At 29.6% G+C, this 24,819-nt stretch overlaps 1 protein-coding gene and 1 long non-coding RNA gene across 2 annotated transcripts in view; both read left to right on the top strand.

Moving 5' to 3' along the window:
• Positions 1-24,819, top strand: part of dachs (unconventional myosin-IXb-like dachs) — a 130,111-nt gene that overhangs the window by 10,822 nt on the left and 94,470 nt on the right. The window lies entirely within an intron of this gene.
• LOC147804107 (uncharacterized) lies at positions 5,996-9,240 on the top strand. The gene is made up of 2 exons (XR_015429259.1): positions 5,996-7,612; positions 7,951-9,240. It is a non-coding gene; the product is annotated as an uncharacterized LOC147804107 (long non-coding RNA).

Genomic DNA, 24,819 nt, shown 5'->3' with positions numbered 1-24,819 from the left:
ACTAACGCTAAATAACACTGGTTTTTGTCCCCAAATATGTAAAACATTAAAATTTGGTTAATTTTGGATGTAGAATTTCAAAAAGTATATCTAATATTGTAATATTTGTCTATTTCTAGATTATTATTATTTTTTTTTTAGAATTTATTTTGTTTAAATTGATGTAACCTGGTATGGATGCTGCTGAGAATTTTTTTTAAAACAAATTCTGTAAAAACAAATGATATTTATCAAAAATTTAAAAAGCAAACACATTTATAATACTTAAGAAGCCTCTAACCTCGCTATCTCGAATTTTAAGTTAAATTTTTAATTTGTGCTTTCTTGATATTTTTTTGCACTTAACAAATTTTTGATTACATAGTATTATTAGACAGCACACAATACCATTCAAAAAGGGTAGAAAATAGAAGAATTGCTTCATTAGTTTAGGACAAATAGCGTTTTATAATTTGTAGAATTTCTATGAATTTTTCTTCAAAACTAATGAGCAATAAAATGATGTGGTATGTGGTTTTTAGCAAGCAATTTAAAACTACACGTTTCTAAATTTTTTTATAATCTAATTTTATAGCAGTTTAAACTAATGAAAACCGATTTGGATGACGCCAAAAAATTCTTTAATGTTAATTGCATAAATACTATTCAAAAAGATACTATTCAAAAATCTAAAAACCGGCAACTGTATACTATTTAACTATCAAAAACTGTTGATCGCAGAACTGTACTGGCATGAATTTGTCAGAAAAAATTATTAGAGAATCTAAAATACCGCACTCTTTATATATAAATTTGTGTGCCGGCCTTGTATTTTACATGTATCGTGAGATAATATCAAATAGAGTATATATCATCAGAAGTTCAGAATTAATGTTAATAGTTTACTCAAAATCTGAATACACTTTTGTCTATACTTAAAATTGTTTAGGGGAAAGAGCCATGAAAAGTTTCTTCCGCAATATAGCGCCTTCTTGACTTTCAGAAAACGCTGCATGCATATCTCTTGAAGTCAGTTCTAGATCTATTGACTTACTCATAATTATTTTTTATGTCAATACTATTACCATTTTTTTATTTTTTCCAAATGCATATACAAACCCTAACTGGTATAATTTATATTTATTATAAAAGAAAATTCGTAATATCTGTATAGAAATAAATTATTGCAGGATTACTTCTCCAAGGAGTAATACTGTCGTAATTTGTTGGCATTTTATTTATATTTATATTAGGGTCATTTTACATTTTATTAAAAAAAAAAGTTCAGATCTATTTACTTAGAGTTGTATACGTTCATAATAAAATAAAATAAAACATTTATATCAATAGTATTACCATTTTTTAAAAAAATTTACCAAATGTATATACAAACCCTAACTGCTATAATTTATATTTTGTTATTAATTCATATTATTATTTAAAAGGTAACTTTTTAGTTTTATAATTCTTCTATCGTTCGTTTTCTTAGAATAAAACATCCTCCAAACGAACAACAAAAAAATATTTCTTTTCGCTATCAACATCATCCTGCTAAACATATGCATGCAGCAGCAGTAGTTGTTGATTTGAGACTTTCTTCGATAAAGAAGAATGCGAATGACCCAAAAGAGGGTATTTCGAGGATATATTCCCTTTGGGAGGGGTGCAGTAGCTTCATCTTCGGAGGACCTCATTTTAATTGGCGACTTAATAGAGCGCTCCATCACCCCTGCCTTCAGTGATCATTACAGGCTTCTTTCGCTGCCAAGTCACGGAAACCTGCCTCCTGATGACTATAAGGATTCGATCCATGGCATCGGCATTCCTTGCCAAATGTCTCCAATAGCCGAGGGGACAGAAGAAGAACGATGGATGGCTTTTATTTACTTACTTTTGTTTTTTGTTTCTTTCTTCCACTAAATTGCGGCCATTTGAATAACACGAGGAATTTTCTTTTCAAAAAACTAGTTTTCTTTTTCTTTTTTTTTTTGTGGTTATGCCTCACCTCCAAGGAAAGGGGGAAAGAAAAAGGCTAGATGGAGACACATTTGCAATTATTTTGCTATGGAAGCGGCTTTTTTTAATTTAATGGCATTCACTTTTAAATAGCAAATTAAATTACAAGTGTAAGATATGTAAAAATAAGTTTACATAGAACATGGAATTTTGATACGCTATACGGAGAGATATTTACATAGACAATGAATAGATGCTGATGTATTTATAATTAGTTTCCAGTGGCATCATCATCTAATTTAGTGACATTAATCTTCAGAGGGTAAAATCAACACTTTCTAGAAGTGAGAAGGCCTCCGTACCAGTCACCATAAACGAGAAATCCGATCCTTTAGTAGTCCAAGCGTCGTGACATCGTTCGAATTCTTCCCTCCCACTGTTTAATCTATGTTCGTTACGTCGGATTATTAAATGGATCGGTGTGGAGGCCTTCTCACTTCTAAGAGGTAATGGTAAGATAAAGTGAATCTGAATTAAATTGATAAAGAAATACTTAAAAGCTGCTTACATGTGTATATTTTTTTTAAATGAAATGGGTATAACGTTGTAACTTGGGAAACACGTAGCATTGACCAGTTTAAATATTGTTTCATGGTTTAACTAGTTATTTCATAGAATAACGATCTGCAGCCCGTTAAAGTGTAAAATAATATATAACTTAATGTTCAAAGAGAAAGAGATAAGTCTAAAAAATGTTTAGAAATTCAAGCGAAAAAGATTAAATTAATGTCGGATAAATCTCATTCTGAAGCTTTTGTGGGGTTTACCGTCCGTATCCCAGTGCCTGAAGTTGACAGAGGAAAAGGTGATGCCAAATCTATTTTAGCTATCATCATAAAAATAACCGAAGAAAGATTTTTCCAATTGGGCACAAGAAACGGCCGCATAAAACAATTATATTCCCGATCCCAGTTTAGTATCAGCGAACAAAAATTAATTAAAATCGAAGAAGCACCGGATGTAGAAATATCGCTCCGGTCGGTTGCTACAGCTCAAAGTTTAGGTACTGGTCAGGGATTTAAAAAATGCTCGTGTAAAACCCAGTGTGTCAACAAAAAATGTTTTTGTTTTAGAAATAATGTTCTTTGTACTTCCAAGTGTCATTTTAGTAGTCCTTGTTGTAACAAATGATTTTATGGTACGTTTCCATAAATACCATTCATACGCTGCATAAATTAGATGAATTGCTTCTTTCTAATTTTAATTGTCTATCATTAGTTTATTTATAGAATACCTAGTTATTTCATTTTAGATAAATTATTTATTTTACACTTTGACTGTCTCTCATTAGTTAATTTATAGAATACCTAGTTATTTCATAGAATAACTAGTTAAAGTGTCAAATTAATAACATATTGCACACTTTAACAGACACAATCAGTTATTTCATGGAATAACTAGGTATTCTATGAAATAACTATGTTATATACTTTAACGGTAACATATATACTTCTCTTGTGTTGCACCATAAACTCGGGTATTCTATCTATTTACAACACTATAGCTATTTTTCATTTTGTTAAGTTATATTAAGTAATAACTTAAGTAGTTTTATGAAATTAATTATACGTTAAGTATTTATTAAGAATCATTTTGTTAGATTGTCTTAAGTAAGTAATAATAATTAAGTAATAATTTAAGTAGTGTTAAACAGTTAGTCATTTACCATCTGTCCTAAAAAAAATTAAAAAAAATTCTACGGGAAGTCTTGAGGTCCTTTTCTAACGTCATAGCATCGACGTGACTATTTTTGTTGTTGTTGATATTTTGGGTTCGTTTGTGCGTATACTCGGAATACTCAATTGTTCTGAATTTAATTTTTGTTTCGTGTTTTTGCGAAAAAATGTGTTCTTCATATTTTAAAATATCAGATGTAGATGTGAAGAAAAATATTTTGCAAAATTATCCTATATGAATATGCAATTACTTGATCGTTGAGATGCGGATTTACGCAATTTAGTTTACACCAGCAGAAATTCTTCGACCGGAAGTTGAAACAACCTCTATGCGCCTTTCTGCCCCTTTCCGTGGAGAATATAAAACATAGTCGGGAATAAGGTGAATACGTTAAGTATTAACCCCTTGCGGACGGGTGATTCAGAAAAGCATTCGTACAAAATCAGAATCAAGTTGTAATTAAATAAAAAACGGTAACTTAAATGTAGTCGCTGTTAATTTGACAGACTTACTTTGCTTTTACTTTAATTATTGTTAGTTTAATCGTATATATAATCAATGATAATTCAAAGTATAACTAAATAGCTTTATTTTGAACAAAGTAATGGTAAATTAAATAAATCAAACAATTATAACTCCGCCCACAAATAAACTGCTAAAGAATTACTTTGATTACCAGTTTTATCTTTTTACCCTGGTTGATACGGTTTTATGATGGCACGTATTTGTGACAGTCGGCGCGAAAGGGTTAAATGGTGAATATATATATATATATATATATATATATATATATATATATATATATATATATATATATATATATATATATGAGCATTTTCCTACCTTTATTTCACAGAAGAAATGGAAATCATTTTAATATTTCTGCTGTCTATGCTGAAATGTCTCAAACTCATTCTCAGGGCGGTTTTGTGTGATTTAAAAACTGCCGGACAAATTATTATCCAAAATTCAATACATGAAGAACTTTGACAATATCGCGAACATCTCTCGAAAATAGTAAAAATTGGAATCGAAGTACTACCGGGCGGGCAACAAGTAAAGGGTGAAAAAATTATGTTAATATATTGCTTTAAACTAATTGAGAAGTTAGGATTGGAGGAGGGGTTGCAGAATTAGAATAATCAAATACAATTGTGCTGTGCATAGTAACCACTAAAGTTTATTTGAGTGGCTTGGTAACCACTAAAGATTATATGTTGTACAAGATAATTTTGAAAACATAGCTAATATCATTTATAATTCACATCTACGCTAACATGTGTTATTTAAATTAATGCTTAGATATTATTTACTATGTACTAATTGATTTAAATTATTTTCATTGTTGTAATAATTTCAACATTTTTCTTATCAAGCAAATGTGCTTGACCTATTTAAATAGCTACCATAATGTTGCTAAACTTAAAATGTTTTAAACACAATGTATCTAAATTACATGATGTATGGGATAGGGGCCGCTGCGAGGCCCAGGTGCCCAGTTGTGTTAAATAAATAAAGAAAAAAGAAGTATGATTTATAAAGGTGGCTAGAAATATTTATTAAAAAAAAAGTGATTAATTAAAAAGATACAGTTTAAGTGCTGTAACCTCGAAACAAAGCTTCAGTTTTTTTGTTTTTGTACTATCTTGGTGAAAAATGTTAATAAAGCTTAAATGTAATCAATAATTCAAATATTCAAAAAATATCGAAGTTTTTTTGAATTAGAATGACGATTTTTTTTAACTATTTGAAAATCATTATAATCGATGACTATTATTCATATTTATGAGTAACTTTTAAGAGCGCTAACAATGCATTGTTAAAAAAAAAAAAAAAAAAAAAAAAAAAGGGAAAGATTGCAATGACTTTTTACTAACATATTAGGCACTGGTGTTTCATCTTTCGAAACATGCCCGTTTTGGTAAAAGCTTGGGCTGTTGAGTGAATGCCATCAAACAACACCTTTTGGAGAATAATATGTTATTTTCATAATTGCTGTGAGTTTGCAACAGTTAGTTATGACTGTTAAGTAAGATTAAGCCTTCTCATTTAAGCACCATATATGATAAGTCTGAAAATGGTACAAAACTTCCATATTAAAAAGAGCCACAATTTTGTGAAAATGAAAAGTGTTTGTGGTCTAATTTTTTACTGTTTAAAAAGTTACTTCAACACTGAATTATCTGGTCTCATAAAAATTTGCAATAAAGGAGAATAAGGCATTGATTTTGATAATTTTCATTATTGTGGGAAAATGTCGCCAAAACTGGCGATTTTTTAATATTCAAAGAGTTATTCAAAAAGTTACTTAAAAGTTTTTCTAGCTCAAAGTTAATAACTTTGAAAATATTTTAGTTAACTTGTAAAAATTTTCAAAAACTGAGATTGTCCGATTTATTGACTTTGACAATTTTCCACTAGGTAAAAAAATCTCGCGAAATTAGCGAGTTCTAAAAAAGTTTATTAACGCTTAAAATATTTAAGTTATTAATTCTTTGCAGCAAGATGGTGTTTGAATAGTTTGTAGTTATGGGTTTGCCCCTAATGTTAAGCACTTAAACTTTGGTTTTTTATTTTACCTGGGTAAATAAACTTTAAAAAAAAGAAAAAACTACTAAATAGTTGTATTTTAATTATTTCATTCGAAGCATTTATTTTGTAACTAAAAAACTAAACCGTCGTGGTTACCTATAATATATTAGTACTATAAATATCTTTATATCAGGGCTGTTTGCGACCCTGAAAAAGAGGCAAAACTAGTAGAAACTTATAAAGTAAAGTGAAACCTTTCACTATTTCGAATTGAAAACAATCCGCCACTATCTACTGTGATTCAGATGAGAAAAAAAATAGCGTATTTTTGTTGAGCTGATTATTATAAGTCTTGTCTTTTCCTCTCCCAAAAGCAGGGTAGGTATTAAGTGTTGTCTTATTCTCGGCAGTCCTGTTATATGAATTTAGAATTCGCGTTTTATTTATTTTAGTTTGTTTATTTTTTTAAAATTTCATTTATTTTAGTTTGTTTATTTTTTTAAAATTTTATTTATTTATTTTGAAGAAAAACCAGAGATGATATCTACTAATAAAAAACATAGACTCTGCTTCACAAAATAATGTTCTAAGAACATATTACGCGGTTTTCTTCTTACTGTGAAATGTAGCATTTATGCTCCAAATGGCAAAAAATTAGTTAAAAATGAAATTAAAAAAACTTTGATATATTTGGATTCGTATTTTATAGAAATTTTGTGCAAATTTTAATGCTTGCAAAGCAGGCTTTTTTTTCCTCTAAAGAAACAAAAAACGTTACTTTCAATGATAAATAACTAATACGTTGTCACAACACTTTTAAAAACAGTATATTATGCACTAAAAAGCGCTTTTACATACGCTTATATCTTTAAAAAAACAACCTAGAAATATGTATCATAGTCAAAGAATAAAACTGGTTTGAATTCAAGACCTGAAATTCAATTCATAACCCATTCTCTGTTGACGTCTCGCTTGCAAATTACGAAGTCTCTTTGTTTTGTTTTTTTTACAAATGATTGCATTGTAAAAAATCACCACTTTAAAAAAAGTGGTTTGGAATCAGCAACCAAGTTGTTAACTTTTAATGTGACTGACATTTTAGTTTTGACAAATATTCACAACACGTTTTATATTAAAATCAAACTGTTATACGTATTATTATTGTATTTTAGTAAGTACGAAGGTTTTCGTTTTACCAAAAAAGAACTCAAATAATCAAATAATCCAGTTACCAGTTTTTATATTTTTACAATGATGTTTTAACGATCTCGATTTGTGACGAATATACAGAAAAAAGAAATCGTATTATCTATCGCTTTTTCTGCAGTTATTTCTATGATATACTCGCTGTATAGTATTTGACAAGCCATCCAAATTTCCAATTTATGAAAGCAATAGCTTAAATAGAGTGGAAAGAAATGCCCCACAATGGTGATTACTATTGCATTGTGGCAACAGCCTGGAATCTCAACTCAAACAGAAAAAAGAAATCGTATTATCTATCGCTTTTTCTGCAGTTATTTCTATGATATACTCGCTGTATAGTATTCGACAAGCCATCCAAATTTCCAATTTATGAAAGCAATAGCTTAAATAGAGTGGAAAGAAATGCCCCACAATGGTGATTACTATTGAATTGGGGCAACAGCCTGGAATCTCAACTCAAACAGAAAAAAGAAATCGTATTATCTATCGCTTTTTCTGCAGTTATTTCTATGATATACTCGCTGCATGGTATTCGACAAGCCATCCAAATTTCCAATTTATGAAAGCAATAGCTTTCATAAATTGGCCAAAGAGGTAGTAAAATGGAACGCAAATTACAAGTTTAGGCCGTAATTTTCGTTGTATTTTGACAGGACTTCTGAGGATTAACACAATGTATTCTATATTACTATATATACTTAATTTTTTTAAAAATAGTGGTGATCAAAAAGATTATAAATTTAGTTTATAAATGCAAGAATATATAGAAAGCATACATTTTACTACCACTTTAAATATAGAAATGAAATTTTACGCCAAATGCGTAAAAGTTGGCTGGTAATATACAATGCTGGTTTTAATTATCTCATTTCGAATTGGCACTAAGTTGTTTAAATCAATAATTTGAGCATTTCGCCAGCTCTGTCTCCAATGCAAAGTCACTGGCACCAGCAAATTCAACTGTATTTTTTTTAGGTAACCGCTATTTTTTTTAAAGAATAAATTAATAAAATAGCTGAATTTATTTTCGTTGATGAAATGGTAAAGTACATAATATACTGTGGCAAGCAGGAGCATCTTAATTTCGCAAGATAAATGCTATTAATGAAATAAGTTACGATTTTCTATCTTTTTGTAAAGCGGACGTGTTCTTAAAATATGAACATAAGTGCCAAATGGGTTAACAGTTCCTGTTTTTACGCCTGTTTGAAATGTTTTAAACCACACTTTCCTGTTTGTCTTAGAAGAAACTCGAGAACTTCTTCCTTTTTTTTGGGTGGCGAATGCAACGGAAGTTATTCTGTCGGTCACTCCCCGGTACCGGATGTTAGGGTGGTCAAGTCAGGTCACAACTTGCTGTTTTTATACTAACCTAACTTATCATTTATTTTTAAAATTGAAAATTCCTTCTTTTTTTGAATGAAACCGCAATACTGAGTCATGGATGAAAAAAAAGGGGGTAATTTTCGGCAAGTAAATTTAATTATTTATTTATTTTTTGTTGGGTTAAGGTCAGTTTCCTTTGTTTAAATAAATGAATATAAATAAAATAAAATAAAATAACCGACCTGCCTTTAATAAGGCATACGGCGTAATTTCTTAAATTCACAATTTAAGAAAGATAAAGTTTCACAACATAATAGGCAATGATACAAACAAATTACAACAAATAGGCAATGATGATACAAACAAATAAGTTACACAATAATTCACCACTAAAAGTGGGTTGGCGGCAACTACAAAATTAAAACTCTAGAAAAGTAAAATCATGCAAGGGGATTCAACACCAGTATAAGGCAACCAAGTGTAAAAGATGATTTTAAAAATGAGGGGGGAAAAAAGAGTTAAAAGGTGTTGAGATAGATCAGGGGTTTCCAACTTACATGAGGCCGGGGGCCACAATTAAAAACGCAAATCAAATGGCGGGCCGCAACTTTATCAAAATTTTATGTAGGACTCTTTTATGTTTGAAGGAACATAAATATTACTGTCAGATTTTTGCCAAGTTGTACAAAACAAAAGTATTGAATTACAAATTAAAATAAGAAATAGATTTTTAAAAAGATTTAATTGCATATTAAAAAATTCGGGCTACAATAACTTTCATGTGCACTCATGTATTAAAAAATTAATGTGCAACAGATATCTAATTGTTAAGATATAAGACTTTAAAAAGGTTGATATTGAAACTTGCATAGTAGCACACAAAATGTTCAATGACAAAATTGAGGTTTGTCTGCTGCAACCACCAGAGAATAGATATTTACATATTAAATTTACAAATGTGAGTGTAAATATTTTCGTCCAAAATGAGTGGTTTCAAAAAGTTAAATCGGATAATTTCTTCGAGAAAATTTCTGATACACACGCTAAATTATATTCACAAAATACAAAAAAATGAAATAAAAAAGAGCAACATACATGATTATTTATGTATTTGAATAAATGTTTTCTTGAATGCAAAACCTGAGAAATAATTTTTATTTGCACCGTTGGTATGATGAATTTCACAGAAACGAAGAAATTAGGTTTTTATTAACGAGAAAAGTATTTTAAACCCATATAGATTTTTTACGAAAATTGTCAGCAAAAAAATGACAACTGATATATTTTAGTTCGCGGGCCACAAAAAAAGTCTTCGCGGGCCGGATGCGCCCCCCAGGCCGCCAGTTGGAAACCACTGATCGCCATGTTTCCTAAAACGATTATGCGTTGCACATATTGCGCAAAAGCTATGCATTTGGCATACATTAATCGTTCGCAATTATTTGTGAAATTATCTTTGAAGTCCTTCAAAAATGTAATTTTTAAGAAACCTATAAGTGCCTTTATTGCTTTCAAAACTTATTACGGAATTTATGCACCAATATTAAAGCCTAATTTGTTTGACTGTTCAGCAGAGATTTGGTGACTAAAATTAAACTAGCCTTATCGTGATATTTCCTAAAATGATCATATGCATTAGAAATATCGCACAACGATGTACTTAGCATGTATTAATCATTTATAATCGTTAGTAAAAATAATCTTCAATTAAATTGTTTCAAAAATGTGTTTGCGCATCCTTTTAATCCTCAAATCGATTGAGTGACCTTTGCATGACCTTCAATAATGGTTGTGTTTTTGAAGCTGCCATGAATAGGCCATTAACTCTGGGAGAAGTTTTCCTCCTTAGCATATAATTGTAATTAATGGCCTTAACCGACAGAAATGGCGAGATAAATTATTAATTTCCAATCTAGGCCACTGGAGTAACGCTTTGTTATTTGCTAAAAAAACGTTCGATATCGGTTGTAAAATGTCTTTGTTTTCATTTGGATGTGCAGATATTGATTGTTGATTGACAACATTAGTAATAACTGCAACAACTTAATTTTTTTATTTTATTAATTTATTCCGTTTCATTTAATATTGCTTTCTAAATCATTTATGAATTCTGCGTTGCATTTTTATTATTAATGAATAGATGTCATAGTCCTGTGATCAAATCTTACTGTAATAATCTGTATTTTATTTTCTCAAATGTTGTTGAAACCATTGCCTAAATTTCAAATTGGAGTAAGAGTGTGCAGCATGCAGCCCGGGGCCCAAATACATAGCTGCTAACTTTTCTGCATTTTGCAGAAACTTCTGCATTTATACCCCATTTTCTACCTTTCTGCACTGTCTCAAATCTTCTATATCAGTGGTCAGAAACTGGCGGCCCGCGAAGCTTTTTTTTGTGACCCGCGAACTAAAATATATTAGTTGTCGTTTTTTAGCGGACAATTTTCGTAAAAAATTTATATGAGTTTAAAATACTTTTCTTTTGTTTCAAAAACCTAATTTTTTCGTTTCTGTGAAATTTAACATACCAACGGTGCAAAAAAGAATTTTTTTTTTCTCAGGTTTTGCATCCAAGAGAATATTTAGCCAAATAAAAAAATAATAGGAATGAATATCATGTTTTATTTAAATTCCTTGAATTGAATATCGCATGAGAGGGAAAGAAAAAAAAATTAATTTCAGATGCTCGAGAATTTTTGTTGTGTTGCTATAATTCCTTATAAGTCGAAAAAAATGTTTTATCATAGAGTTAAATTTAAAAGAAAAAAAAAAACTTGTCACTAAGTTTCTGATTAAGAGAAGATTCAAAATTATACGTAACAAGCATTATTTGTAATGCTTGTTATTTTGTTTTTTAATATTAAAAAAAATTGACTGTAATATTTAATATTCCTTCAAACATAAAAGAGTCCTATATAAAATTTTGATAAAATTGCAGCCCGAAATTTGACTGGCATTTTTAATTGTATGTAAGTTGTACATGTAAGTTGGAAACCCCTATTCTATATCTTGAAAATACAGATTAAAATTTTATACCTTCTTAGAACTATTTGTACTGTATTTTCTCTCATGCCTCGCTTAAACAATGGCAACTTGAATTTTTGCTATGCATCAGCCTGATCAATATTGTGAGTCATTAATTAGAATCAGGATTCTCTCTCTATCTTTTTTTCCCCGGAAGTCGGAAGACTAGAAGAAATTGGAATATTGATTTTCAAGTAGTAGTAAAATGAAGTTAAATTACGATATCATTAACAAGTTTTGATAGAAATATTTACTTTATTGTGCCAGAGCTCAAACACTCCATCGTATGATTATTGTGCATGTTTAATTTATATTTTGTCAAAATCATTTGTCAGAATTTATAAATCCAAAAATTAAAAATAAAGCATAAATTCTGTCACCATTTCAAGTGTAAATATAAATCTTAAGGAAATACCCAAATACAACTGTACAATTCCGTTTCTAAACTTACGATAATATTTGAGGCTGTATTATTTTTTACGATATTTTATTTATCAAAGAAAAGTTTTTCAATAAAAATTGACATAAAAAATGTAGTTGCCTATAAAAATCAAATAATAAAAAAATAAGAGGGCAAAAAAAAAAAAAAAAAATCAATCAAATATCAAGTAATGGCTTCAAAGATGAAAATTAAGTCCATTTTACCTGTCATGTAAATAAAAGAAGAGAAATTAAAGACGCTAAAAACTAGTTCGACTGCTTTTTATTACTTGGAAAACTTTTATTTTTACTACTTTTTTTTTTATATTAATGCAAGCATTTAATGTTTATAAAAAAAAAGTGAATTCTGTTGTATTTTTCCCCGTCATGATAATTTCTAAAAAAAAAAAAAGAAGTTTAACTGCGAATAGAATGTTTTTACTCGGCAAAAAAGAAAAAAAGTGTTTTAAGGGTACATTTTTATTTAATTATTTTGCCTGATATCCGGTTGTTCTTCACACATGAAGGATTGTCGGCGTTGTTCTTATCTTTTGATGTTGTCTAACTTTCAACTTGATAGGGTGTTAAAAGTTAAAGCATTCTCTAAAACAGGGGTTCCCGAATAATGTTCTGTGGAACACCAGGGCTCCATAAAAAGGTTCTGCAAGTTAGTAATTCTTATAAACAGTGAGGAGTTTGAAACCAGATTATATATTTAGATTCAACCTAAAATTCATAATTTATCTAATCCTTCCTTGCCTTTATGAAATTATTTCAAGTAAAATACCAAATAAATAGAAATGGCATTTTTTTAAAAGAAAATATTATATTTCTATTAACAATATATAGAGAAAAAAATATGAAAAGAACAAGCATCGATAAAATTTCTCATTTAAACCAAAATAAAATAGCTAATATCCTTAATATCTTTCCCCATTAACCGTTTTCAACGTTTATAGCAGTTTTTAGCAAGTTCTCATTTCGAAGTGAGGGTTCTCGCTTTCCTTGAAAAATTTTAGTAGTGGTTGTAAATTTAGGTTAACTCTAGATGGTATTTCTTATTTTAATATACCACTTTATCGTTAAGTGGTTTAGAATCTGGACTTTTCATGAATATTTACTTTCTTTGGAAAACAATTTTTAGTGGTGGTTACACAGGAATTAAAATATATCGACATTTGTTTTATTTTTGTTACCGCTTCTTAAAATTTTCAAGGCTCGCGGGAACCCTAAATGTAAACCATATTTTATTGATTTTCAGCTTACGTGTATACACAAAAAACAAATTTTACCTAGACTAGGCATAGAATAAGGACTGCGAATTAAACGATCGGATATAAAAGATAATTTAAAAATGATTAATAATAAAACAATTAAAAAACTTTATTCCTCAAATTAAATATTTAAAAATAGTCTTTTACAGGCTTTAGCGTTTACAATTACCTCAATAAACTTTATTTATAAATTTGTTAATCTGTTAATTTTGTCAATTAATTTTGTCAGTCAATTTTGTTAATTTTGTCAATAAATCTGTTAATTTTGTCAACTTTTTTCAAAGGCTAAACACGGCCTACTGCGACAAAGTGGAGCATCACATTAGCATTTGAATTATTTAGAAGTAGGGGTGGGTAAAAACCCTATTAATCGAATTTATTAAACCAACAAGTATCATACATTAGAGACTACCACTTCGAAATATTTATTCGCGATCCGGAGAAAGTTGGTAACGTTGTAGACAACGTGACATAAACACTGTAACAGAAAATTTGGAATAAATAGAACAGTAAAATTTCAATATTTTATATAATGCATGGTCTTTATCTACTGTAACCACTGTTTTCATGTTAAATATACAAATTGGTGACAAAATAATACGAACGCTTCACTGAGTCTAAGCAATCTGTCTTTTAGCAGCAAATGTTTTGGAACACGTTACCCGGCAAAACTATTGGCGCAATTTGAAAGATCTTGCTCATGGCTGTCACTCCACTCGGAGAACTTGGAAAAAAAAAAAACAAGGATAATGCACGGAATTTTGGCAAGTAGCAAGAAACAAAATATACAAATTGGTGACAAAATAATACGAACGCTTCACTGAGTCTTAACTATCTGTCTTTTAGCAGCAAATGTTTTGGAACATTTTACCCGGCAAAACTGTTGGCGCAATTTGAAAGATCTTGCTCTTGGCTGTCACTCCACTCGGAGAACTTGGAAAAGAAACAAGGATAATGCACGGAATTTTGGCAAGTACCAAGAAACAAAATATATAAATTGATGACAAAATAATACGAACGCTTCACTGAGTCTTAGCTATCTGTCTTTTAGCAGCAAATGTTTTGGAACATTTTACCCGGCAAAACTGTTGGCGCAATTTGAAAGATCTTGCTCTTGGCTGTCACTCCACTCGGAGAACTTGGAAAAAAAAACAAGGATAATGCACGGAATTTTGGCAAGTAGCAAGAAACAAAATATACAAATTGGTGACAAAATAATACGAACGCTTCACTGAGTCTAAGCTATCTGTCTTTTAGCAGCAAATGTTTTGGAACATTTTACCCGGCAAAACTGTTGGCCCAATTTGAAAGATCTTGCTCATGGCTGTCTCTCCACTCGGAAAACTTAATAAAAACAAGGATAATGTACGGAATTTTGGCAAGTAGCAAATTGCTAGTTAACAAAAATCAAATGCTATTTAAAGGCAATAGCGAAAATTGTTAGTAAAGTCTAAGTCTGAGTTAACGATCGTTTTGTCGTCCTTTTTCACATGATTTTTGAATTCCGATACTTTAATACGTTATTCCGACAGGCGAAATTCGACTTAGAGTTATAACTTATTGACATTCTCGATAAACGACGATTTCATCTTTTTCCGACAATTTTTTCAACTGTTTTTAATCGTTTCTTTTTTTTTTTGTGATCTCCAACATGATTCTTCAAATTCGCTATTTTTAATACGATAATATGGCGACACCTAAAATTCGAATTTTAGTTATCACTTTTTCATGAGAATCATTCACTGCTATCCCGTCGTTAATTGACGTCGTTTCTGTTCGTTTTGTCGACAGTTATTTCAGCTATGTTTTGTTTTTACGGCATTTTTACATAGTCGTTTAATTTCCGATACTTCTAAAACAATCTTATTGCGACACATAATTTTCAAATTTGAGTAATAATTTCTTTGACGGCGATTCCGCCTTAAGTCCATCTTGTTTTTTGACCATATTTTACAAACTTATTTATCGAATTTTCGGCCCTTTCAACAAGGTTTATTAAATTCCGATTTTTTAAATGCGATATTACGACACTCGAATTTTGAATTTGAGTAATCACCAATTGACCTGCTTTATTTCCGACTATTCCATAGTTCATCTACGCCATTTTGTGACCATTTTCTCGGCAGTTATTTCTCATTTTTACTGTCTTTTTCACATAGTTTTTCAAATACCGATATTTTTATATTTTATTACGACACTTGAATTTGAAATTTGACTAATCACTTTTTGAGGCTCTCGATTTGCGATCCTGCTATAGCAAATCATCGTCATTTTCTAATCGTTTTCTTGGCAGTTATTACGGTTAGTTATCTTGCTTCCAGCCCCCGCAATTTCCACATCGTTTTTAAAATCTCGGTATTTTAAATACGATATTATTACTACCGATGTATTCAGGATCGCGCATATCAGTATTTAAACTTTCATGCGAGCATAAATACTTGATATTTACCATTCAGTGATCGTTTTATTGCAATAAGTCACACAGCAATGATTATGTTGAAGTTTCTGACTGCAAAAAATATATTGCGATATAGCTTCAAAATAAACTTGTGAACTTTAGCGAGTAATAATTTTTTATCATCAGCAAATTTTACTACCGAGTTTGAAAAATGAAATCATGTCCTGGTACGAAATACCTCATATCTGAAAGCTTTAAGCGTTATCCTTCATACTGTGGCAATTCACCTTATTCTCATATCTAAAAGCTTCAAGCGTTATCCTTCATATTGTAGCAATTCACCTTATTCTCATATCTAAAAGCTTCAAGCGCTATCTTTCATATTGTGGCAATTCACCTTATTCTCATATCTAAAAGCTTCAAGCGTTATCCTTCATATTGTGGCAATTCACCTTATTCTCATATCTAAAAGCTTCAAGCGTTATCCTTCATATCGTGGCAATTCACCTTATTCTCATATCTAAAAGCTTCAAGTCAAGCGTTATCCTTCATATTGTTTTTTCTTCATATCTTTATCTGATATTTTAAAATATGAAGAACACAGTTTTTTGCAAAATCACGGCACAAAAATTCGATTTCGAACAACTGAGTATTCGAAGTATATACAAACAAACGTCAAAAAAGAAATATAGAAAAATAAATAATCACGTTAATGCTATGACGTCAGAAGAGGACCGCAAGACTTCCGGTAGGGTTTGTTCAATTTTTCAGGATAGATGACGAATAATTTTGCCATGTAAAATCTTTTGAAACGTTTGCAGCTTTTAGAAAGATTGTTACAGAACTAAACTGTCTTTCAGCGAAACTTTCAACAAAATGGTAATAAATTAACTTCACTATAATGATCGGTCTAGCCACTTGTAATTTATGTTCCTCACACAATCCCTTTCTCTACTTCCGAAAAAAAAATATATCAAAAATTCTTTTCTAGATAGGCATTAACTACCATTCCGACATTTTGATTGGGGGGAGGTTCGAAATGGACTTTTTCTTGATACATTGTAATTGAATTTACCCCGTTTTGTCTGTCTTCAAGTAAATGATAAATCAAAGAATCTGTCGGGGGGGGGGGGGGATATAAACAAGCCACGAAAAGTTCGCCAAAAAATAGGAAGAGTTATGTGGTACTATGAGGTCGTCATTTAGATTGTGTTTTTATGCAAATGAGTTAACTCCGTGAACAGAGATTGAAATTTTTATTGGCTGTTAACTTAGCGATAATGCTATTTGAAATGGACGTGTTTTTTTGTGAAAACCGTTAAACTAATGTTGGTGGCCTTGTTTAACTTTATCTCAGGTTCCTATTTTTAAATTTCATTTGCTGTTTGCAATTTAAATGGAGAGAAAATTTGTGTTGTGAAACATGCATTGTTTTAATAAATGAATTGTAAATCGTACCTGAACACCATAATAATTCGCAAACTGAAATATATACCTACAAATCTAACATTTGCTGTTTGCAAGGCTCCGCAAACATAATTTAAATGGTAAGAAAATTTGTGTTGCGAAACATGCATTGTTTTAATAAATGAATCGTAAATCGTACCTGAACACCATAATAATTCGCAAACTGAAATATATACCTACAAATCTAACATTTGCTGTTTGCAAGGCTCCGCAAACATAATTTAAATGGTAAGAAAATTTGTGTTGCGAAACATGCATTGTTTTAATAAATGAATCGTAAATCGTACCTGAACACCACAATAATTCGCAAACTGAAATATATACCTAGAAATCTAACATTTGCTGATTAAAAAGTATTTAAGCTTGAATGCTTGTTAAATTTTCATCCATTCAAATTATTAGTCTACCAACCAGTAATATCATATATATATATATATATATATATATATATATATATATATATATATATATATATATATATATATATATATATATATATATATATATATATATATATATATATATATATATATATATATATATATATATATATACGTTTTTCATATGAAAAGCAGAGCAAAAGCTTTTAGGGGTTTGAGGGATGGACAATAAATTAAAAAGGGAAAATATTGTTCTTGATCATTTTATGCCAAACAATGTAATAAATTTGCAATAAATTTGTAACAATTATTTTGGTTATTAGATGCAATAATTGCACTAAATCTCTTAAACCTTGATTAAATATTTAAGAAGATATGGCCATTTTTACTAAAAAAAAAAATATATATAAAAAAATTTTGTCTTACGTTTCTTTTTTTTTTCGCTATAACTTAAAAATTTTTTAATAACATTATACAAAAACATTGCCGCAATTTAAAATTACTTATTTTTGTTCATTATGTAGTGAATCGTATTTGGCAACTAATGAAAAAAGTTTGATTTGAATATCTTGAAATTTTAAAAAGTTGCAAACAATTTTCTAAGTAGTTTTCGTAGTTTTTAAAAGAAAGCTCAATATGATAATGTATTTTCCACAAATTTTATTATGCACTAATAAACAAAATTGAATCAAAATGATATCGGCATTGTTGTGGACCCACCCCCATAAAAGGAATAACTCTTTCGCATGTTTTCTTTTCTTATACAATCAAATTTTGGTGTATGAACATTTATTGTAAGGTTATTTAATTCATTCGTTATTTAATTTTGTCTTATGATACAAAATAATATTTGTAGAAAACCCCTTATCATTTTTAGTATATTTGAAATGTACAAAAACTACTTAGAAAATTGCTTGAAACTTTTTAAATTTTTAAGGCAGTTAAATTGACTTTTTTCATTAGTTGCCAAATACGATTTATTACAAAATTAAGAAGAAGAAAAAAATGTTCCATTTTTTCCTTGCATGCGCAAAAAAAAATTTCCAAAAATAATCCAAATCTGTTTTCTAAAAAAATTGTCAAATTTAAAGAAAAAATTTGTAATTAATTTTAAATTGCTCAAAAATTTCTTTTAATTTTATTGAATACTTTTAAAGTTATAGCATGAAAACGCAAGACAAAAAAATTAGCATTTTATAAAAATGTTCATATATTTATAAATATTATATCTAGACTTAAGAAATTTTGTGCAGTTATTGCATATAATGGCCAAAATAATATTTAATAACCAGTGGGCTGCGCCCCCTGCTCGCTAACTCTCGCCAACCCTCGAAAATTGCGACGCAATCTTATATGGTTTGCTTCGCAAACCAAGCTCGCTTCGCTCGCTACTAACTTAGGTACATTGCAAATGCACAAAATTTTAAGAATTCAAAACAATCATTCAAATCCATATAACAACTTTTTTTTTTTTTTAATTACATCTTTTTAGTAAATACTAAGTCATTAAAATAAATTTGAATTAAAATAAAGACTCATTGACTGAGACTCATTTTTCAATGAATAACTAATAACAATAATAAAACAAATAAATTCGTGATATAAATCAAAAATCGTCAAATAAATTCGTGAAAAAAAGCGCTTTCGACAAAATACTAAAATAGAGATCTATCGACAAAGACTACTCACTTCTGCGTAGCTTAATAGTATGAGATTGCCGCAGCTGAATTGTTATTTCAGTTTCCGTTTTTAAAAGCGCTATATGTTGAGCCACCTCAAGCTAGATTTGCCATGTGACATTTTTACAGGCAATCATTGGTCGATTTTCTAGCGTTGCCATTCGGGGAGTTGTAATGAGGCTTTTTTTTTTGTTGCCGTGTAAGAGAAATATATATATATAGATTACAAATTTATTACTGTATTTTTTGGCATAGGGTGATCAAAAATATTAATTTTCCGATAAATTTCATAAACAAATCATTACTGGTAATTTAAATATAATAGAAAATATTGAACAAAGAAATTTAATGTTAAACTGCAAAAAATTTAGACCCATTTGCCATATATCTTTAGATTCTCTTTACCCTTATGCCTGCTTTCAGTTTATCATTGCTTTTAAAACTTTATTCTTAATAATAAGGGACTTAATAAATAGTTAATATATAAACACAATAGTTTTTGACTAAAAATTTCCATTAGATTTTCTTTACCTTTAGGCCTGTTTTCAGTTTATCATTGTTTTAAAAACTTTATTCTTAATAGTTTTTGACTAAAAATTTCCATTAGATTCTCTTTACCTTTAGGCCTGTTTTCAGTTTATCATTGTTTTAAAAACTTTATTCTTAATAGTTTTTGACTAAAAATTTCCATTAGATTCTCTTTACCTTTAGGCCTGTTTTCAGTTTATCATTGTTTTAAACACTTTATTCTTAATAGTTTTTGACTAAAAATTTCCATTAGATTCTCTTTAGCTTCAGGCCTGTTTTCAGTTTATCATTGTTTTAAAAACTTTATTCTTAATAGTTTTTGACTAAAAATTTCCATTAGATTATCTTTACCTTTATGCCTGTTTTCACGTTATCATTGTTTTAAACACTTTATTCTTAATAGTTTTTGACTAAAAATTTCCATTTGATTATCTTTACCTTTAGGCCTGTTTTCAGTTTATCATTGTTTTGAAAACTTTATTTGTAATAGTTTTTGACTAAAAATTTCCATTTGATTATCTTTACCTTTAGGCCTGTTTTCAGTTTATCATTGTTTTAAAAACTTTATTTGTAATAGTTTTTGACTAAAAATTTCCAATTAGATTATCGTTACCTTTAGGCCAGTTTTCAGTTTATCATTGCTTTAAAAACTTTATTCTTAATAATAAGGGAATTATAAATAACTGTAACAATTCAACTAATTTCTCTAAATTAGATCTTGCTATTAAGCAATTTCAAAAGAATTTTGTAGTTATGCCATAGACAAAACTGAAAACTTTTTTTTTATTAAAATTAATAATGTATAATTTCCATATTTAATAATTTGTTCAAAATTTCATAATCACCTAATAAATTTATAACAACCACTCTGGCACTTATTTAACTAAACCTGGCACTATTTTCTCTAACCACTTAAATTCAGGCTTTTAGGTTTAGTTAGATTTTTCATGGATTATTACCAACAATCTATAAATAAAGAAGCTTTTATTTTCCCACCCTTAAAAAAAAAAAAACTCTTCAAAAAAATTTTAGGCATAAAATAAAATACCAAGTAAAGGAAAATCCGAAGGGGAAAAGGATCAAGTATAGCTAGTAAATAACTAAATATGTTCTTGGAGCTTTTAACTTTTTATAGCTTTTCCTGTTTAAATCCCATAATAACTTCTCCCTACTAGTGATTATGTTACAAACCATTAGTAGTTGTCTCTTTAATCTGTCCTTAACCATCGTTTCTCTTCAATTTTTGCTGAATTAACTGTCATTATTTGCCATTACATTCGGCGGACTGTTGCAGTTACAGTCAAGCATTGCAGTTAGGTCATTACTTCATAATTACGTCGGATTCCTAACTGTGTACCTAATGGTTAGTTTCTAAGAGTGATAAATGTAGGTTTCCAGTTCATTTTTCTTTTTTTTTTTCTTAACTTAGTCGGTAGTTTTACATCCCTTTGTTTCATTCATCTTTTTCTTAGGTTGACTTACTGCTTAGTTTCCGATACAATGTTATTATATTCTGAGTGTGTGTGAGACATTGTTTCCTTTTTAAGTAGGTAGAAAATGCTGGTTTTCTATAAGTCCTATAATAACTAAGTTAAGGGTGCACAATTTTTTGCGAAAAGTCTGCAGGGAAAAAAAATGGCTTAGAGGCCGCAATCAATTTAATAAATATTTAAAATCAATTTTCGCACTCAAATTTTCTTTTTAAATAATTATGCATACTTTAAAAAAATGGTTTTGTTTTTAGTATTATATATATATATTTTTTTATTATTTAGGTGAAATTTTTTTAAAAAGAGTTTCAAATCAATGAAAATATTCAGCTTGCTGAATTGGGTATACTATAGCCTACGTCACAGATCGTGTTATTCCTACAAAATTTAACTAGTAAACAGCATTTTCTGCGAACCTGATTTCTAGCAACATGTAAAAGCATCAAACGAAGTGTCTTGTTTATAAGTCGCTACTCGCCAGGTTGGAATTGTATTAGTCTAGTTCCTTTGAAAACAATTTATATTGTTGTTTTACCGAAGTTTATGAATTTAGTAAACATATTTAAAACTCAGTTTATTAATTAAACTAAAAGGTAAATGTTATTCCTAGTAAGTGGAAGTAGTTGTGCTTTTTTCATATTATACCCAATTCAAGAGATATTTTCTGCTTGACTACATTACAATAATCGGTTGTGAAAAATTTTTAAAAATTGAAAAAAAAAAATATTATTGAAAGAAATGAAAATAAATACCTTTGTATTACGCAATTATATTTTGTAACTGTATTTACAGCTCATGACTTCTCTAATTTTTTTCTGAATTCCTGAAACGTTATTAAAAATTGATTTTTTTCTCTCACATAAATTGTTTTACGTATTAGAGACATTGGGCATAGTTTATAGGGTCAAGGCATAAAGAAATATCCCGAAAGCAATAAATTTAGAACAACATTGTTAACCCGTTAATTACGGGCCACAAAAATTGGTCTGTAAATAAAATCACCGACACGAAAAAAAATGTTTTATCCAAGGAGATCTTTAATTCTACAAATTCGAACTATCTGTATTCTGAATTATTAGATTCGATGTTGAAAAAATTCACTATTCATGAAAACTCATTCATTAAGCCTAAAAGCAGGGCCCGACTTAGCCTAATTGGGGCCCGGGGCAAAAACTTCTTTAGGGGCCCCCTCTGCTTCACTACTTCAGTAATGAAGAACCAAACTTTATGGAGATATTGAAATTTTACACCTCATTATAGATAACAAGAAAATTGACTAGAACTTAAAATAACCTCCTGCCCCCAATGGTCAGACGAAATATTGTTCCGTCCATTTTTCTGACAATTCTATGTCCATCATGCCAAATGCAGTTTTATGATTGTTAACATTGTCATCTAACTGCGAAAAATCCATATCCTTGCTGACATTAGAGTGGAATTCAGTTGAATTTACGCAATTACGATGGCTCAATTAAGCCTATCAGAAGCCTGTATTTTTGTAAGCATATCGAATTTTGCGATGTGTAAAAATACAGATTTCTGATGGGCCAAATATGTCCATCGCAATTGCGAACATTTAGCTGAATTCCGCCCTAAAAAGCCATGGATTTACGAAATATTGTGTTTATAAGATAGAATAATGAAGTACATAACATAAAATTGATGGATTTTACACTGTACTGATATTTTGTTTTAAAAAAGTTCATTAAAGAAGGAAACGTAAAATAAACTTTCTATTCGATTTGGGATCCCCTTTAATGTGGGGCCCCCCGGGGCAAGTACCCCGTATGCCCCTGCCTTAGTCAAGCTCTGCCTAAAAGGTTGGTTTTTGAAGCCTCCGTTGTAACATGAAATTATGATTTTCTGGAAATAATATGCTATTTTCATAACTGCTGTGAGTTTGCATTAGTTACTCTAGACCAGTGGTTTCCAACTGGCGACCCCCTTTTTTTGTGGGCCGCGAACTAAAATATATTAGTTGTCATTTTTTTGCGGGCAATTTTTGTAAAAAATCTATATGGGTTTAAAATACTTTTCTCGTTAATAAAAACCTAATTTCTTTGCTTCTGTGAAATTTATCATACCAACGGTGCAAAAAAAATTATTTCTCAGGTTTTGCATCCACGAAAATATTTATTCAAATACAAAAATAATCGTGTATGTTGCTCTTTTTTATTTCATTTTTTTTTGTATTTTGTGAATATAATTTATCATGTGTGTATCAGAAATTTTCTCGAAGAAATTCTCCGCTTTAACTTTTTGAAACCACTCATTTTGGACGAAAATATTTACACACACATTTGTAAACTTTAAATGTAAATATCTATTCTCTGGTGGTTGCAGCAGACAAACCTCAATTTTGTCATTGAACAGTTTGTGTGCCACTGTGCAAGTTTTAACACCAACCTTTTTAAAGTTTTAGATCTTGTATTGTAGTTGTTGTAAAGTTATTGTCGAATTTTTTAATGTGCAAGCAAATATTTTTAAATATATACTTCTTATTTTAATTTGTAATTCAATACTTTTGTTTTGTACAACTTGGTAAAAATCTGACAGTAATATTTAATGTTCCTTCAAACATAAAAGTGTCTTGCATAAAATTTTGATAAAGTTGCGGCCCGCCATTTGATTTGTGTTTTTTTAATTGTGGCCCCCGGCCTCATGTAAGTTGGAAACCCCTGCTCTAGACTGTTAGGCCAAATTTAGCCTATCTAAACGCAGCGGTGGGAGAAGGACAGAATGGGAAAAGCTTCTGAGGAAGGCCCAGGCTCACAAAGGGCTGTCGTGCCAATGCTGATGATGAAACGCAGCGGTGTCTATGTTTATTTTGAAAATGTCGCTAAACGTCAATATGAAGAAAAACCACTGTTTCGTGAAAATGAAAAGTGTTTGTGGTCAAAATTTTTATGATATTTAAGAACTTACTCCAATACTGCATTACCTGGGCTCGTAAAATTTTCAAAAATTGAGAATACGGCAGTGATTTTGATAATTTTCATCTCGTTGAAAAAATGTTGTCAAATTCAAAAAAGTCTAATAACTTTTAAAATATTTAACTTATTTGTCTGTTTTGAAGCCTAGATAATTCTTCACGGCAAGATTATATATATAGTTTAAAATCATCGCATTGCTTCCAGTGTAAGGCACTTAAACTGTGGCTTTTTTTAAAATATTTTCCTTGGCTTCAGAGCTTCGAAAAATAGCTTAAAGAAATGCAAGAAAAATTTGAAATTTTAAAAATTTTTAAACTTTGAAAAACTACATAGAGAAGAAAAATGTTTCCTTAGCAGTTGTTTGTATATTCGCATTTAAATTATTCTGTAAGACATTAAGCTTTCTGGTTAGTTAATAGCTTAGATTTTCCTAACCATTAGTTTCTCTTAACCATTACATTCTCATCTAATTATCTTACATTATATTATT

The sequence above is a fragment of the Parasteatoda tepidariorum genome, chromosome 9 (assembly GCF_982258835.1).
Source record: "Parasteatoda tepidariorum strain Cologne lab strain chromosome 9, Ptep-v5.0, whole genome shotgun sequence".
Classification (NCBI taxonomy): Eukaryota; Metazoa; Arthropoda; class Arachnida; order Araneae; family Theridiidae; genus Parasteatoda; species Parasteatoda tepidariorum.
The sequence above is the reverse complement of the archived record's forward strand: the minus strand, read 5'-3'. Positions and strand labels throughout refer to the sequence as shown.